A 14,252-nucleotide genomic window follows, 5' to 3' on the forward strand; every position below is an offset into this window, starting at 1 on the left:
ACTTAGCTACAGTATACAGATCTCCTGCACAAACACACTTAGTATTACTTAGCTACAGTATACAGATCTCCCTGCACAAACACACTTAGTATTACTTAGCTACAGTATACAGATCTCCCTGCACAAACACACTTAGTATTACTTAGCTACAGTATACAGATCTCCCTGCATATGACATTTCTTCAGCAGACGAGACCTTTTCGGATGAAAGTTCCAAAAGTGTTTTCCCAGGCGTCGCTTGGTTTTCCCAGGCGTCTTGAACTCAAGTCAGATTTAGCAGTTTAAAGGTAACAGTTTTGCACGTGGCACAAGTCATGCTTCAAATCATCCAGACTACATCACATCAGACCCAGATTGGGAGTCCTCTGTCTCTCCTCTCCTCTGTCTCTCCTCTCCTCTCTGAAATATCAGGGAGTGGATCCAGACTGCATCACATCAGGCCGTGATTCGGAGTCCTCTCCTCTCCTCTGTCTCTCCTCTCCTCTCTCTGAAATATCAGGGAGTGGATCCAGACTGCATCACATCAGGCCGTGATTCGGAGTCCTCTCCTCTGTCTCTCCTCTCCTCTCTCTGAAATATCAGGGAGTGGATCCAGACTATCACATCAGACCCAGATTGGGAGTCCCATAGGGTGGCGCACAATTGGCCCAGCGTCGGCCGGGTTTAACACACTGACCTCACACACACAGACACAGATCGGCCGGGTGGGGCAGGCCGTCATTGTAAATAAGAATTTGTTAACTGACTTGCTTAATTAAATTTAAAAAATGTATTAAATTCATTGATAGCATGGGCCAATGTTGAATGTTTTAATTTTATAACAGGAAAAGAGACTTATTCTTAGACTTGAATAGCAGGCCAATGATGGAATAGCGGGCCAATGATGGAATAGCGGGCCAATGATGGAATAGCTTGCAGTTAGCTACTGATTCCTTCCAAATCACTCCATGTTGAATTTTGCGATCTTTAACTTGTGTAATGTTAATGGTCGATGAGCACCGATACATTTTATCTATAACTTCTCATGTATCTTATGACAAGGATTTACCAGTAGATTGTAGACTTCATAATGCTAACTGCTAGCTAAGATTATCAGTCCAATCAAAGCTACTGTAGTTTAACGTGATGTCATTTTATCTGTGACCAATGACCCAGAGCCTTCTTGGATGAGCACTTCTAATGTAACTCTATGGCAGCACCCATAGAGGGCTTGAATTTTCGAGCTCTACCCTTGGACTTAGCGGTGACGTAGTGTCCCCATGAGTGACAGAACACTGAGCCAATTACAGCGCAATGCTCCTATTTTTTTTGCTGGCTCTCCCCACCACAGAAAGCACTGAGCTAGGCTGAAACACCTGTATTTTGGAGCTGCCTTACTCTAGAAAACAAGAGATCTTGTTTGTATGTGGCTTTATTAACTCAATTATATATATTTTACATTGTTTGCAAACTGATATGTGACACATTAATGACAAAATAACATGCAAAACAGGCAAGCCCCCCCAAAAAAAAAACCACATGTTGGGCTCAAAACAGGGACCTGCCATCAAATCAAATGTATTTATATAGCCCTTCGTACATAAGCTGATATCTCAAAGTGCTCTCCAGAAACCCAGCCTAAAACCCCAAACAGCAAGCAATGCAGGTGTAGAAGCACGGTGGCTAGGAAAAACTCCCTAGAAAGGCCAAAACCTAGGAAGAAACCTAGAGAGGAACCAGGCTATGTGGGGTGGCCGGTCCTCTTCTGGCTGTGCCGGGTGGAGATTATAACAGAACGTGGCCAAGATGTTCAAATGTTCATAAATGACCAGCATGGTCGAATAATAAGGCAGAACAGTTGAAACTGGAGCAGCAGCACGGCCAGGTGGACTGGGGACAGCAAGGAGCCATGTCAGGTAGTCCTGGGGCATGGTCCTAGGGCTCAGGTCAGTTGAAACTGGAGCAGCAGCACGGCCAGGTGGACTGGGGACAGCAAGGAGTCATCATGTCAAGTAGTCCTGGGGCAAGGTCCTAGGGCTCAGGTGCTCCGAGAGAGAGAAAGAAAGAGAGAGAGAAAGAGAGAATTAGAGAGAGCACATGTGGGGTGGCCAGTCTTCTTCTGGCTGTGCCGGGTGGAGATTATAACAGAACATGGCCAAGATGTTCAAATGTTCATAAATGACCAGCATGGTCGAATAATAATAAGGCAGAACAGTTGAAACGGCGTCACTGGCGATCCCCATTCTGTCACAGACCCCATAATGGCTATATAATAGATTCACAGATGTCACACCTTTCCATCTCTAATGAGCAAGACAGACAAGATATGATCTTTCCTCTTAAATAGGAACTTGTTTCCCATAATGAAAACATGAACAATAATTGCCAATTGAGGCCCTAAAGGAGAATTGAAGTCTATTTATTTATTTTATTAGCTAGTATGAACAATTTTGGAGTGAAATTACATTCGTTTTTTTTTTTATAGGGAAAGACAACCCTCTCTGGGGAAGACTTTGTAGGTGTGACTTCCGGAAAATGTTACGTCCTCAATGTTCCGGTGAAACGCAGCGTTTTTACTTCCGGTCGTTCCTGTCACATGATGCTAGTTCTCTGCTGGTAGACATGCACTGATTAAAAACACACACACAAAAAGACTATGACTTCGTCTGGTAACGGAAGAGGATTGGATGAAGATATGGACAATCAAATTGTACAGGTTGGTTAGAATAAACCAGCGTAACGTTAGTAAAAACTAGCTAGTTTACTGTTAGCTGTCTACCGGTGTTAGCTTGTAAGCTATCTACTCTGGCGCTGTCTTGTCAGCGAACTCAATGTCTGATTTTATTTCATTTTTTATCGGTTGTCAAATGGAAATAAAGGCATTGCGTGAGTATGATATTTGGGTGAAAGTGTGTTTTTGATAGCCGGTAACTGGCTATTCGGCTTAATCAGGCTGGTAATACGCAATTCATGTTTAATGTATAAGTTAGTTACAGTCTGAAACGACACATGAAAATGTTCCTTAATAGAGATCTGATCTGGTAGGTATATTACATGACTAAAAGTATGTGGACACCTGCTCGTCGATGGGCATTAATATGGAGTTGGTCCCCCTTTTTCTGCTATAACAGCCTCCTCTCTTCTGGGAAGGCTTTCCACTAGATGTAGGAACATTGCTGCTATAACAGCCTCCACTCTTCTGGGAAGGCTTTCCACTAGATGTTGGAACATTGCTGCTATAACAGCCTCCACTCTTCTGGGAAGACTTTCCACTAGATGTTGGAACATTGCTGCTATAACAGCCTCCACTCTTCTGGGAAGGCTTTCCACTAGATGTTGGAACATTGCTGCTATAACAGCCTCCACTCTTCTGGGATGGCTTTCCACTAGATGTTGGAACATTGCTGCTATAACAGCCTCCACTCTTCTAGGAAGGCTTTCCACCAGATGTTGGAACATTGCAGCTATAACAGCCTCCACTCTTCTGGGAAGGCTTTCCACTAGATGTTGGAACATTGCTGCTATAACAGCCTCCTCTCTTCTGGGAAGGCTTTCCACTAGATGTAGGAACATTGCTGCTATAACAGCCTCCACTCTTCTGGGAAGGCTTTCCACTAGATGTTGGAACATTGCTGCTATAACAGCCTCCACTCTTCTGGGAAGGCTTTCCACTAGATGTTGGAACATTGCTGCTATAACAGCCTCCACTCTTCTGGGAAGGCTTTCCACTAGATGTTGGAACATTGCTGCTATAACAGCCTCCACTCTTCTGGGAAGGCTTTCCACTAGATGTTGGAACATTGCTGCTATAACAGCCTCCACTCTTCTGGGAAGGCTTTCCACTAGATGTTGGAACATTGCTGCTATAACAGCCTCCTCTCTTCTGGGAAGGCTTTCTACTAGATGTTGGAACATTGCTGCTATAACAGCCTCCACTCTTCTGGGAAGGCTTTCCACTAGATGTTGGAACATTGCTGCTATAACAGCCTCCACTCTTCTGGGAAGGCTTTCCACTAGATGTAGGAACATTGCTGCTCAGCCTCCACTCTTCTGGGAAGGCTTTCCAGATGTTGGAACATTGCTGCTATAACAGCCTCCACTCTTCTGGGAAGGCTTTCACTAGATGTTGGAACATTGCTGATAACAGTTCCTCTCTTCTGGGAAGGCTTTCCACTAGATGTTGGAACATTGCTGCTATAACAGCCTATTCAGGGTTCCAATTTGGAACATTGCTGCTATAATTCTTCTGGGAAACCTTGTCTCAGATGGAAGGCTTTCCAAATGTTGGAACAAAAAGCCTTGAGCAAATTTGTCAGGACTGAGACAGCCTACTCAGGAACACTCAACAGATGTTTGGAAATTCTTGCTAGAACAGCCTAAAAAACAACAACATTGTTTTTCTTTTCAGGGACTGAAGTGGGTTTTGCACTAGATGTTTAACATTTTATTTTTACCTGCTTTGTTCATTTCTTTTCTTCTGACAAACTTCCCAGGTGACAAGCATACCCATAACATGATGCAACAGCCTCCATTTTTATATTTAAGTGTAGACTTTCTACAGCTTCCACTCTTCTGGCTCAAAAAAACATTGTAAACAATAATAGCAATAACTAGATGTTGGGTAAACAAAAGCCTCCACTCTTCTGGGAAGGCTTTCCTGTGGATATTTTGCTATAACAGCCTCCACTTTCTGAAGGCTTTCCACTGAAGGACAACCACAAAGAGGAGAGGAGGTTTTACATTTATTTTTATTCATCATTCTCTTCGCTTGAAAGGAACATTTACATGACATTGCAGTAGTGTCTCAGGCTGTATGTACACTAATGAACATTGTGCTATTACAGCCTGATTTAAGGCTTTCCACTAGATGTTGGAGTATTGCTGCCAAACAGTCTCCACTCTTCTGGGGCTTTCCACTAGATGTTGGAACATTACAGCCTGATTTAATCAAGACTAGTAGCTTGCCAACTGTCACACCAGGAAGGCTTTCTAGATGTTGGAACATTGCTGCTATAACAGCCTGATTTAATCAAGACTAGATAGCTGCCAACTGTCTCCACCACGGGCTAGCTAGACTTGTGTATTACAGCCTGATTTAATCAAGACTGTAGCTAGCCAACTGTCACACCACTTCTAGCTAGACTTGTGTATAACAGCCTGATTTAATCAAGACTAGTAGCTAGCCAACTGTCACACCACGGGGCTAGGGAAGACTTGTGTATTACAGCCTGATTTAATCAAGACTAGTAGCTAGCCAACTGTCACACCACGGGCTAGCTAGACTTGTGCTATTACAGACTGATTTAATCAAGACTAGTAGCTAGCTAGCCAACTGTCAGCACCACATTAGGGGCTAGCTAGACTTGTGTATTACAGCCTGATTTAATCAAGACTAGTACATTTACATTACATTTAAGTCATTTAAACCTTTCTCCAGATGACTTACAAAAAATGGTGCATTTGTCAGGACTTATGACTCCAGTGAACAGTAGTGCAACATAAATCTTTTCAGGGGAGGGGGTGAGAGGGATTACAGCTTTATCAAGACTTCCTAGGTATTCCTTAAAGAGGTGGGGTTTCAATCAAGACTGGTGATTGACCAACTGTCCTGACAGGCTCGTTGAGGAGTTTGTTCCACCACAAACTTTAGCAGCGAACAGTTTTGATTTAATCAAGATGTAGCTAGCCAACTGTCACACCACGGGCTAGCTAGACTTGTGTATTACAGCCTGATTTAATCAAGACTAGTAGCTAGCCAACTGTCACACCACGGGGCTAGCTAGACTTGTGGATATTACAGCCTGATTTAATCAAGACTAGAAGCTAGCCAACTGTCACATCACGGGGCTAGCTTTACTTTGTATTATCATTCCTGATTTAATCAAGACTTTAGCTAGCCAACTGTCACATCACGGGCTAGCTAGACTTGTGTATTACAGCCTGATTTAATCAAGACTAGTAGCTAGCCAACTGTCACACCACGGGGCTAGCTAGACTTGTGTATTACAGCCTGATTTAATCAAGACTAGTAGCTAGCCAACTGTCACACCACGGGCTAGCTAGACTTGTGTATTACAGCCTGATTTAATCAAGACTAGTAGCTAGCCAACTGTCACACCACGGGGCTAGCTAGACTTGTGCTATTACAGCCTGATTTAATCAAGACTAGTAGCTAGCCAACTGTCACACCACGGGGCTAGCTAGACTTGTGTATTACAGCCTGATTTAATCAAGACTAGTAGCTAGCCAACTGTCACACCACGGGGCTAGCTAGACTTGTGTATAACAGCCTGATTTAATCAAGACTAGTAGCTAGCCAACTGTCACACCACGGGGCTAGCTAGACTTGTGTATTACAGCCTGATTTAATCAAGACTAGTAGCTAGCCAACTGTCACACCACGGGGATAGCTAGACTTGTGTATTACAGCCTGATTTAATCAAGACTAGTAGCTAGCCAACTGTCACCACGGGCTAGCTAGACTTGTGTATTACAGCCTGATTTAATCAAGACTAGTAGCTAGCCAACTGTCACACCACGGGGCTAGCTAGACTTGTGTATTACAGCCTGATTTAATCAAGACTAGTAGCTAGCCAACTGTCACACCACGGGCTAGCTAGACTTGTGTATTACAGCCTGATTTAATCAAGACTAGTAGCTAGCCAACTGTCACACCACGGGGCTAGCTAGACTTGTGTATTACAGCCTGATTTAATCAAGACTAGTAGCTAGCCAACTGTCACCACGGGCTAGCTAGACTTGTATATTACAGCCTGATTTAATCAAGACTAGTAGCTAGCCAACTGTCACACCACGGGGCTAGCTAGACTTGTGTATTACAGCCTGATTTAATCAAGACTAGTAGCTAGCCAACTGTCACACCACGGGCTAGCTAGACTTGTGTATTACAGCCTGATTTAATCAAGACTAGTAGCTAGCCAACTGTCACACCACGGGGCTAGCTAGACTTGTGTATTACAGCCTGATTTAATCAAGACTAGTAGCTAGCCAACTGTCACACCACGGGCTAGCTAGACTTGTGTATTACAGCCTGATTTAATCAAGACTAGTAGCTAGCCAACTGTCACACCACGGGGCTAGCTAGACTTGTGTATTACAGCCTGATTTAATCAAGACTAGTAGCTAGCCAACTGTCACACCACGGGCTAGCTAGACTTGTGTATTACAGCCTGATTTAATCAAGACTAGTAGCTAGCCAACTGTCACACCACGGGGCTAGCTAGACTTGTGTATTACAGCCTGATTTAATCAAGACTAGTAGCTAGCCAACTGTCACACCACGGGGCTAGCTAGACTTGTGTATTACAGCCTGATTTAATCAAGACTAGTAGCTAGCCAACTGTCACACCACGGGCTAGCTAGACTTGTGTATTACAGCCTGATTTAATCAAGACTAGTAGCTAGCCAACTGTCACACCACGGGCTAGCTAGACTTGTGTATTACAGCCTGATTTAATCAAGACTAGTAGCTAGCCAACTGTCACACCACGGGCTAGCTAGACTTGTGCTATTACAGCCTGATTTAATCAAGACTAGTAGCTAGCTAGCCAACTGTCACACCACGGGCTAGCTAGACTTGTGTATTACAGCCTGATTTAATCAAGACTAGTAGCTAGCCAACTGTCACACCACGGGGCTAGCTAGACTTGTGCTATTACAGCCTGATTTAATCAAGACTAGTAGCTAGCCAACTGTCACACCACGGGGCTAGCTAGACTTGTGTATTACAGCCTGATTTAATCAAGACTAGTAGCTAGCCAACTGTCACACCACGATTTAATGGGGCTAGCTAGACTTGTGTATAACAGCCTGATTTAATCAAGACTAGTAGCTAGCCAACTGTCACACCACGGGGCTAGCTAGACTTGTGTATAACAGCCTGATTTAATCAAGACTAGTAGCTAGCCAACTGTCACACCACGGGGCTAGCTAGACTTGTGTATTACAGCCTGATTTAATCAAGACTAGTAGCTAGCCAACTGTCACACCACGGGGCTAGCTAGACTTGTGTATTACAGCCTGATTTAATCAAGACTAGTAGCTAGCCAACTGTCACACCACGGGGCTAGCTAGACTTGTGTATTACAGCCTGATTTAATCAAGACTAGTAGCTAGCCAACTGTCACACCACGGGCTAGCTAGACTTGTGTATTACAGCCTGATTTAATCAAGACTAGTAGCCAGCCAACTGTCACACCACGGGGCTAGCTAGACTTGTGTATTACAGCCTGATTTAATCAAGACTAGTAGCTAGCCAACTGTCACACCACGGGGCTAGCTAGACTTGTGTATTACAGCCTGATTTAATCAAGACTAGTAGCTAGCCAACTGTCACACCACGGGCTAGCTAGACTTGTGTATTACAGCCTGATTTAATCAAGACTAGTAGCTAGCCAACTGTCACACCACGGGGCTAGCTAGACTTGTGTATACAGCCTGATTTAATCAAGACTAGTAGCTAGCCAACTGTCACACCACGGGGCTAGCTAGACTTGTGTATTACAGCCTGATTTAATCAAGACTAGTAGCTAGCCAACTGTCACACCACGGGGCTAGCTAGACTTGTGTATTACAGCCTGATTTAATCAAGACTAGTAGCTAGCCAACTGTCACACCACGGGGCTAGCTAGACTTGTGTATTACAGCCTGATTTAATCAAGACTAGTAGCTAGCCAACTGTCACACCACGGGGCTAGCTAGACTTGTGTATAACAGCCTGATTTAATCAAGACTAGTAGCTAGCCAACTGTCACACCACGGGGCTAGCTAGACTTGTGTATTACAGCCTGATTTAATCAAGACTAGTAGCTAGCCAACTGTCACACCACGGGGCTAGCTAGACTTGTGTATTACAGCCTGATTTAATCAAGACTAGTAGCTAGCCAACTGTCACACCACGGGCTAGCTAGACTTGTGTATTACAGCCTGATTTAATCAAGACTAGTAGCTAGCCAACTGTCACACCACGGGGCTAGCTAGACTTGTGTATTACAGCCTGATTTAATCAAGACTAGTAGCTAGCCAACTGTCACACCACGGGCTAGCTAGACTTGTGTATTACAGCCTGATTTAATCAAGACTAGTAGCTAGACTTGTGTATTACAGCCTGATTTAATCAAGACTAGTAGCTAGCCAACTGTCACACCACGGAGGCTAGGGCTAGCTAGACTTGTGTATTACAGCCTGATTTAATCAAGACTAGTAGCTAGCCAACTGTCACACCACGGGCTAGCTAGACTTGTGTATTACAGCCTGATTTAATCAAGACTAGTAGCTAGCCAACTGTCACACCACGGGCTAGCTAGACTTGTGTATTACAGCCTGATTTAATCAAGACTAGCAGCTAGCCAACTGTCACACCACGGGCTAGCTAGACTTGTGTATTACAGCCTGATTTAATCAAGACTAGTAGCTAGCCAACTGTCACACCACGGGGCTAGCTAGACTTGTGTATTACAGCCTGATTTAATCAAGACTAGTAGCTAGCCAACTGTCACACCACGGGGCTAGCTAGACTTGTATATTACAGCCTGATTTAATCAAGACTAGTAGCTAGCCAACTGTCACACCACGGGGCTAGCTAGACTTGTGTATTACAGCCTGATTTAATCAAGACTAGTAGCTAGCCAACTGTCACACCACGGGGCTAGCTAGACTTGTGTATTACAGCCTGATTTAATCAAGACTAGTAGCTAGCATACAGTATACAGTTCCTTTGGAAAGTATTCAGCCCCAATGAGGAGGCAGGTAGTCTAGTGGTTAGAGTGTAGAGGTGGCAGGTAGTCTAGTGGTTAGAGTGTAGAGGAGGTAGGTAGCCTAGTGTGGTTAGAGTGTAGAGGAGGTAGGTAGCCTAGTGGTTAGAGTGTAGAGGAGGCAGGTAGCCTAGTGGTTAGAGTGTAGGAGGCAGGTAGCCTAGTGGTTAGAGTGTGATTTAATCAGAGGAGGCAGGTAGCCTAGTGGTTAGAGTGTAGAGGTGGCAGGTAGCCTAGTGGTTAAGAGTGTAGAGGAGGTAGGTAGCCTGGTGGTTAGAGTGTAGAGGAGGTAGGTAGCCTAGTGGTTAGAGTGTAGGCAGGTAGCCTAGTGGTTAGAGTGTAGAGGAGGCAGGTAGCCTAGTGGTTAGAGTGTAGAGGGAGGCAGGTAGCCTAGTGGTTAGAGTGTAGAGGTGGCAGGTAGCCTAGTGGTTAGAGTGTAGAGGAGGCAGGTAGCCTAGTGGTTAGAGTGTAGAGGAGGCAGGTAGCCTAGTGGTTAGAGTGTAGAGGAGGCAGGTAGCTAGTGGTTAGAGTGTAGAGGAGGCAGGTAGCCTGTCAAATCGTGGTTAGAGTGTAGAGGAGGCAGGTAGCCTAGTGGTTAGAGTGTAGAGGAGGCAGGTAGCCTAGTGGTTAGAGTGTAGAGGAGGCAGGTAGCCTAGTGGTTAGAGTGTAGAGGAGGCAGGTAGCCTAGTGGTTAGAGTGTAGAGGAGGCAGGTAGCCTAGTGGTTAGAGTGTAGAGGTGGCAGGGTAGCCTAGTGGTTAGAGTGTAGAGGAGGCAGGGTAGCCTAGTGGTTAGAGCGTAGAGGAGGCAGGTAGCCTAGTGGTTAGAGTGTAGAGGTGGCAGGTAGTCTAGTGGTTAGAGTGTAGAGGAGGTAGGTAGTCTAGTGGTTAGAGCGTAGAGGAGGCAGGTAGTCTAGTGGTTAGAGTGTAGAGGAGGCAGGTAGCCTAGTGGTTAGAGTGTAGAGGAGGCAGGTAGCCTAGTGGTTAGAGTGTAGAGGAGGCAGGTAGTCTAGTGGTTAGAGTGTAGAGGAGGCAGGTAGCCTAGTGGTTAGAGTGTACTCTGCTGCCTGTGACTGGAACGAACTGCAAAAATCGCTGAAGTTGGAGACTTTTATCTCCCTCACCAATTTCAAACATCAGCTATCTGAGCAGCTAACCGATCGCTGCAGCTGTACATAGTCTATTGGTAAATAGCCCACCCATTTTCACCTACCTCATTCCCATACTGTTTTTATACTGTTTTTTAAATTTTTTAAAAATGTACTTTTCTGCTCTTTTGCACACCAATATCTCTACCTGTACATGACCATCTGATCATTTATCACTCCAGTGTTAATCTGCAAAATTGTATTATTCGCCTACCTCCTCATGCCTTTTGCACACATTGTATATAGACTGCCCCTTTTTTTTCTACTGTGTTATTGACTTGTTAATTGTTTACTCCATGTGTAACTCTGTGTTGTCTGTTCACACTGCTATGCTTTATCTTGGCCAGGTCACAGTTGCAAATGAGAACTTGTTCTCAACTAGCCTACCTGGTTAAATAAAGAGGCTGGTAGCCTAGTGGTTAGAGTGTAGAGGAGGTAGGTGGTTAGAGTGTAGAGGAGGTAGGTAGCCTAGTGGTTAGAGTGTAGAGGAGGCAGGTAGCCTAGTGGTTAGAGTGTAGAGGAGGCAGGTAGTCTAGTGGTTAGAGTGTAGAGGAGGCAGGTAGCCTAGTGGTTAGAGTGTAGAGGAGGCAGGTAGCCTAGTGGTTAGAGTGTAGAGGAGGTAGGTAGTCTAGTGGTTAGAGTGTAGAGGAGGCAGGTAGCCTAGTGGTTAGAGTGTAGAGGAGGCAGGTAGCCTAGTGGTTAGAATGTAGAGGAGGCAGGTAGCCTGGTGGTTAGAGCGTAGAGGAGGCAGGTAGCCTAGTGGTTAGAGTGTAGAGGAGGCAGGTAGCCTAGTGGTTAGAGTGTAGAGGAGGCAGGTAGCCTAGTGGTTAGAGTGTAGAGGAGGCAGGTAGCCTAGTGGTTAGAGTGTAGAGGAGGCAGGTAGCCTAGTGGTTAGAGTGTAGAGGAGGCAGGTAGCCTAGTGGTTAGAGTGTAGGAGAGGTAGTGGGTTAGAGTGTAGAGGAGGTAGGTAGCCTAGTGGTTAGAGTGTAGAGGAGGCAGGTAGCCTAGTGGTTAGAGTGTAGAGGAGGTAGGTGGTTAGAGTGTAGAGGAGGCAGGTAGTCTAGTGGTTAGAGTGTAGAGGAGGCAGGTAGTCTAGTGGTTAGAGTGTAGAGGAGGCAGGTAGTCTAGTGGTTAGAGTGTAGAGGAGGCAGGTAGCCTAGTGGTTGGGCGTGAGGAGGCAGGTAGCCTGAGTGGTTAGAGTGTAGAGGAGGTAGGTGGTTAGAGTGTAGAGGAGGTAGGTAGCCTAGTGGTTAGAGCGTAGAGGAGGCAGGTAGCCTAGTGGTTAGAGTGTAGAGGAGGCAGGTAGCCTAGTGGTTAGAGTGTAGAGGAGGCAGGTAGTCTAGTGGTTAGAGTGTAGAGGAGGTAGGTGGTTAGTGTGTAGAGGAGGTAGGTAGCCTAGTGGTTAGTGTGTAGAGGAGGTAGGTAGCCTAGTGGTTAGAGTGTAGAGGAGGCAGGTAGCCTAGTGGTTAGAGTGTAGAGGGGGCAGGTAGCCTAGTGGTTAGAGTGTAGAGGAGGCAGGTAGCCTAGTGGTTAGAGTGTAGAGGAGGCAGGTAGTCTAGTGGTTAGAGTGTAGAGGAGGCAGGTAGCCTAGTGGTTAGAGTGTAGAGGAGGCAGGTAGCCTAGTGGTTAGAGTGTAGAGGAGGCAGGTAGTCTAGTGGTTAGAGTGTAGAGGAGGCAGGTAGCCTAGTGGTTAGAGTGTAGAGGAGGCAGGTAGCCTAGTGGTTAGAGTGTAGAGGAGGCAGGTAGCCTAGTGGTTAGAGCGTAGAGGAGGCAGGTAGCCTAGTGGTTAGAGCGTAGAGGAGGCAGGTAGCCTAGTAGTTAGAGCGTAGAGGAGGTAGGTAGCCTAGTGGTTAGAGCGTAGAGGAGGTAGGTAGCCTAGTGGTTAGAGCGTAGAGGAGGCAGGTAGCCTAGTGGTTAGAGCGTAGAGGAGGCAGGTAGTCTAGTGATTAGAGCGTTGGGCCAGTAACCGAAAGGTTGCTAGATTGAATCCCCCGAGCTGACAAGGTAAAAATCTGTCGTTCTGCACCTGAACAAGGCAGTTAACCCACTGTTCCTAGACCAGTTAACCCACTGTTCCTAGACCAGTTAACCCACTGTTCCTAGACCAGTTAACCCCACTGTTCCTAGACCAGGTAACCCACTGTTCCTAGACCAGGTAACCCACTGTTCCTAGACCAGTTAAACCACTGTTCCTAGACCAGTTAACCCACTGTTCCTAGACCAGTTAACCCACTGTTCCTAGACCAGTTAACCCACTGTTCCTAGACCAGTTAACCCACTGTTCCTAGACCAGTTAACCCCACTGTTCCTAGACCAGTTAACCCCACTGTTCCTAGACCAGGTAACCCACTGTTCCTAGACCAGGTAACCCACTGTTCCTAGACCAGTTAACCCACTGTTCCTAGACCAGTTAACCCCACTGTTCCTAGGCCAGTTAACCCACTGTTCCTAGACCAGGTAACCCACTGTTCCTAGACCAGTTAACCCACTGTTCCTAGACCAGTTAACCCACTGTTCCTAGACCAGTTAACCCACTGTTCCTAGACCAGTTAACCCCACTGTTCCTAGACCAGTTAACCCCACTGTTCCTAGACCAGTTAACCCACTGTTCCTAGACCAGTTAACCCCACTGTTCCTAGACCAGGTAACCCACTGTTCCTAGACCAGGTAACCCACTGTTCCTAGACCAGTTAACCCACTGTTCCTAGACCAGTTAACCCACTGTTCCTAGACCAGTTAACCCACTGTTCCTAGACCAGTTAACCCACTGTTCCTAGACCAGTTAACCCACTGTTCCTAGACCAGTTAACCCACTGTTCCTAGACCAGTTAACCCCACTGTTCCTAGACCAGTTAACCCCACTGTTCCTAGACCAGGTAACCCACTGTTCCTAGACCAGTTAACCCACTGTTCCTAGACCAGTTAACCCCACTGTTCCTAGACCAGTTAACCCACTGTTCCTAGACCAGTTAACCCACTGTTCCTAGACCAGTTAACCCACTGTTCCTAGACCAGTTAACCCCACTGTTCCTAGACCAGTTAACCCACTGTTCCTAGACCAGTTAACCCACTGTTCCTAGACCAGTTAACCCACTGTTCCTAGACCAGTTAACCCCACTGTTCCTAGACCAGTTAACCCCACTGTTCCTAGACCAGGTAACCCACTGTTCCTAGACCAGTTAACCCCACTGTTCCTAGACCAGTTAACCCCACTGTTCCTAGACCAGTTAACCCACTGTTCCTAGACCAGTTAACCCACTGTTCCTAGACCAGTTAACCCCACTGTTCCTAGGCAGTCATTGTAAATAAGAATTTGTTCTTTAACTGACTTGCCTAGTTAATCAAAGGTAAAATA

The 14,252-nt window shown here is 45.8% G+C and overlaps 1 pseudogene; it reads left to right on the plus strand.

Annotated features, from left to right (window-relative positions):
* Nucleotides 1-1,503: 1,503 nt before the first annotated feature.
* Nucleotides 1,504-14,252, plus strand: part of LOC135559941 (F-box/LRR-repeat protein 18-like) — a 49,827-nt pseudogene continuing 37,078 nt past the window's right edge.

Source organism: Oncorhynchus nerka, linkage group LG15, assembly GCF_034236695.1.
Source record: "Oncorhynchus nerka isolate Pitt River linkage group LG15, Oner_Uvic_2.0, whole genome shotgun sequence".
Lineage (NCBI taxonomy): Eukaryota > Metazoa > Chordata > Actinopteri > Salmoniformes > Salmonidae > Oncorhynchus > Oncorhynchus nerka.